At 37.6% G+C, this 4,577-nt stretch overlaps 1 long non-coding RNA gene across 1 annotated transcript; it reads right to left on the bottom strand.

The window, feature by feature from the left end:
- Positions 1 to 439: 439 nt before the first annotated feature.
- Positions 440 to 3,021, bottom strand: LOC112843609 (uncharacterized). The gene is made up of 3 exons (XR_003216073.1): positions 1,633 to 3,021; positions 1,239 to 1,462; positions 440 to 907 (listed from the first exon to the last, which is right to left on the bottom strand). It is a non-coding gene; the product is annotated as an uncharacterized LOC112843609 (long non-coding RNA).
- Between the last annotated feature and the right edge of the window lie 1,556 nt (positions 3,022 to 4,577).

Raw genomic sequence — 4,577 nt, forward strand, 5'->3', positions numbered from 1 at the left:
TGAAATTACCTGCCACTTAAAAATGTTACTCCCTTTATACTCATCCCTGTTTTGTTAGGCAAACTAGATGGCATGACTGCAATTTATACATCTGCACCAAAAACACTATTTCGGATTGTTCTGATACACTTTAACCCCTGCGTAGTGCTATAAATGATATAATTTGCTGCCTCTTCATTCCTTTGTGGCTTTAATGGGTTTTTGTTCAAATGTCCTAAAGCAAAGGGCCTGTTTTGAAAATGTACGGACTACAAAATAGAGATATTTGTGTTAAAATGTAGAGATAAAATGTTGCGCTGTAGTTTAGCATACTGTTAGTGTTTTAGAAACCATCATTTAGAATAATGTGCCTGTAGGCATACCGCAGGCTGCTTCGATGTGCTGAATCACTCTGTGCATGTAAATCATTCATATGAATTAATCAAAAATAGGAAGCAATTCAATCAAAACATGAGAAAATCATTATTGAAACATGGGGCCAAATTGTGTCTTTATTCACACAGTAAAACATGATCCCTATTTGACCATTGCAAGTTCTGCAATGGGAGAAAACAAATGAAAATAAATAAGTGAAGAGAGTGGTGACAATGGCAAGAAAACAAATCAGCAGGAAAGGTGGGTAGCTTCCAAAGAGGAAGGAAAAATGTAGGAAATATAGGTTGAGTGAAAGAGAAACGATGCTAAAACATATGCACTGGGAAACATGAGGAAAGTGCAGACTAAATGACTGAAAGACCAAAAAACAGAGAATAGGTATTAAAATAAAAACAAGTCAAGAGTACACACACCAAGAAATTAAGGACATGAAATGCTTTTCTCGTTTCTCTGATTTATGCCTCCTCAGCTTATTTGTCCTCTTCCCTGTGACCCAGGAGTCAGTATACTGTATTAAAGGGTGTCTCACTTCCTAAAATGAGAGAGAAGCAAAAAGCAGGGTATTCAGAAGGTAAATTAAAAAAATAAAGTCAAAACAAAGTAAACCAACATCCCAAAGTTCAGATGTATTTAAAATAAGAAGAAAAATGATATTAAATATTTATAATAATAAAAGGATTAGCTATAAAAAAAAAAAACAAGATTAGCAAAATGTTCCAAAAGACAAACATTAAGCAGACAATAAAAGAGTATAAGACACAACATCACATAAAAGGAAGTCTATAAAAATGTGTTTTGAGAATTGATTTAAAGAAAGTTTAGAAAGATTCTTTGAGACTAAACTTCTCAGCGAGGTCACTCACCAGTCGAGAGGATGTGATGGCAAAACAGTCACCTTTGGATTTATGCCTGATCTTTGGAAAAGCCAGAAGGATCCACCTGAGGATCCAGAGCTTCAAACTGGCATATAAGAGGTCAACATCTCTGCTCTGCAGCTTTGGGCTTCTGTCAAATCTCCACATCAATTCTAAGATGTACGTAAAGCCAGCGGAGAGAAGTTGAAACTCAGGTGATGTGACGGCGTCTTCTACACACCAGAGTGTAGAAATAATGAAGAGTACAGCCAAATGTTCCAAAATGAACTCCAAAAAATACAGTATATAAATTACACTGTAGCATTTGAAAATCTTTATTATAGTTGTAGATTCCTTCATTTCTCCATACTTACTGGGTTACACCAAAGCACTGTTAGGGTACCTGGGTCTGATGATCCAGTGTTTATGTTTGGATTATCAGTATTCTTTGATGAAGTCTTTCTAATGGTGTAGTCCTTTGTATTTCTTGCTCCCCAAGTTATCTTTAGGTTTGGTTACTGTGCCTCCTCTGTGTTCCTTGTGTCTCGAGGACTGTGTTATGTTTTCATGTCTGTTCTTTCCCCGTCCCTTTGTCAAGTCCTTGTCTCAGTGTGTGTCTCATGTTTCCTGTTTTACTTTGATAGTTCCTTGTCAACATTCCATTCCTTCACACATGAAGGGACACTACAGAGTTTCCAGTCTTTACAAATAAGAAATGGCTTAAGATTTCTTCAGGTTTCTTCAAATGAGGGATTATTTTAACAAACATTGCAATATCCCAAACCCAAATACGGTTGAGTCAGAAATTTTTAAGATAGTTAAATTAGCATATGTTGGTTCTCTGAGAAAGGCAATCTCCAAACTATATGATGTGCTCCTTCAAGCAAGGAAGGATACTACTCAAAATGTTAAGATTAAATGGGAATTGGAATCAGGGATGGGTACAACAAACGAGAACTGGGAGAGGATTTGTAATTTTCATTGGTACTCAACAAGTTCTTTATCTTGGAGAGACCACTGTTAGAAGAACATTATTAGATTTTTCAAAACCCCTCAAATTAAATATAAAAATGGGACAGCGCAATGCTGGAGAAGATGTGGATCAGAAGAGGCACATCATTACCACATCTTTTGGGACTGCCCTAACTTAAAAAATTACTGGCTGGGAATTCATAAAACTCTGTGTGAGGTTTTTAAGATAAAATTTGACATCAATTTTGTAAATTTGTACTTGGGTTTGGTTGCTGGCTCGGTCCGGGGAGGGGACACAAAAAAAATCAATAACCAGAAAGTGGTTAAATCCAACTCCGCCAACACTTGAGGATTGGTTTAATGTGGTTTTCGAAATATTTAAAATGAAAAAAAACTGACATTCTTTTTAAAAATTCGAAAAGACAAATTCTACAAAATATGGAATAAATGGATTAGCTTTGTGTCCCCCATCCGCCCTGAATTTAGGTAGGACCAGCCCTGAATTGGTGTCTCTCCCATGTATCGTACAATGTCAGGTTGACCCTCACCTTCCTCTGCTCAGCGTCGCGTTCTCCCTCATACCTGGCTCTGTGTTCTGCTCATGAGTTTAGATTCCAGTATTTCCCTGTGTAGTTTTGTATTTTTCCCTTTCCCAGCAATAAAGCTGAGTTTTGAGTTTATTTTGTCTTTGAGTCTGCTTTTTGGTTCCTCCATACTTGCCTGCCGCACACAGCTCATGACGGTCAGTTGTGTTGCATGATTTACCAGAATTTTCAAACCTGAGCTGCTGAATAAATATGGAGTCATAAATGGTGCCATATTCCCCCAAAAAACTAATTAAATGTGCCTAATTCGTACTTATATTAATTTTTTTTAAGTAAATTAAATAAAACAATTAAAAATATACATGTAACTATTACAGTTCTCTGCTGGTTTCTTCATCTTTCAGTTTTCTACTGTTTTATTTTGGTATTTGTTGTTTGCTTGTTTCCGCCTGTGTCTGCTTCTCTAATAGAGGCTCATTTCTTCTACGTTTTTCTTGAGTTTGAGTACTGGGCCTGCACAGTGAAGCAAGTTTGAAATACCAAGGTTATATTTCTATAATCTGGCTTCACTTAACCTGATATCAGGGGTGTTGAACACCAGTCCTCGAGGGCCGGTTTCCTGAAACTTTTACATGTGTCTCTCCTGCAACACAGCTGAATAAAATTTGTAGGTCATTAGCAAGACTTGACTGCATGTCCAGATGGCAACCCCTAATCCTACTCAAGTAAATTTAAATAAAATTGTAAGGGTTTTTTTTAAAAAAGAGGAAAAAAAGTATTTCTAAAAGTACTTTTATTGCACCATGTTTATTCATTTGTGAGCTGCTATAACATGAATCAAATGGCTGAACTGCCACCTCAGCTCGCAGTCAAGTTCTTGCTAATGACCTACTAATTATATTCAGGTGTGTTGCAGCAGGGACACATGGAAAAGTTTCAGACACTGGCCCTCGAGGACTGGAGTTTGAGACTTGTGCACTAAGCGGCCCCACAAAGGTAGCCATCAACGCAATGAGTTAACCCAGAGTCTCGTCTCGTTTAGCTATGAGCGGATTTACATGAAAGTTTCAGAGTCAGCATCCAATCACAAACATGGACGGGTCTACTGGCAGCAGACTGACTGATCTTCCTAGGAAGATAAAAGCAAGATATCAGAAAGATGTGAAGAAGTTAAACACATGCAACAGACTGAAAGCAACACAGCTGCAGATGAATCGGTGGTTTGAGTGTATGTGACAACGCACTGAACAGTAGCATAGTATTAAAAACACTGTGTGAATGTGTGTGAGCTTCAATCTTTGGTCCATGAGACTGAAAGAGGCCTGCTATATTAATAGTAAATCTAGCCTATTTGAAGCCAAGAAGGGAGCCAACGAAAATTTACACTGTGTGTGTTAATGGACTTCTCACAGCTCTGTCATTAAGAAGTGGGAGAATCTGGATTGCAATTGCTATTCCATTAAATGAATGTTTAGACGGGTGTGAGACAGTTTTAGTTTTTATTATTTCAGCTGCAGCCTCTGTGGGGTTTAGTCTGACAGCAACTAAAGATTAAATGTGTAAATACAATTCAAAAGTAGGCATCAGCTGTGCAAAGTTGATATAAGATCAACAAATAGCCGGCCTGTTTCAGGATCATATATTAATCCTTTTACAAGAGTGGAAATGTTGAGTAATTATTTACAGGCAAAAAGAAAAAAGAGGAATAAAGTTGTGCTTGAGTATCTCTCAGTCTTAAAGTCTCAATGTTGCAGCTACTCCTGGGTTGGTTAAGTCTCCAGCACAAGTTACCATAGTGATGCCCCCCCCCCCCAAGTTACCATAGTGATGC

This window comes from Oreochromis niloticus, linkage group LG22 (genome assembly GCF_001858045.2).
Source record: "Oreochromis niloticus isolate F11D_XX linkage group LG22, O_niloticus_UMD_NMBU, whole genome shotgun sequence".
In the NCBI taxonomy this organism is placed as follows: Eukaryota; Metazoa; Chordata; class Actinopteri; order Cichliformes; family Cichlidae; genus Oreochromis; species Oreochromis niloticus.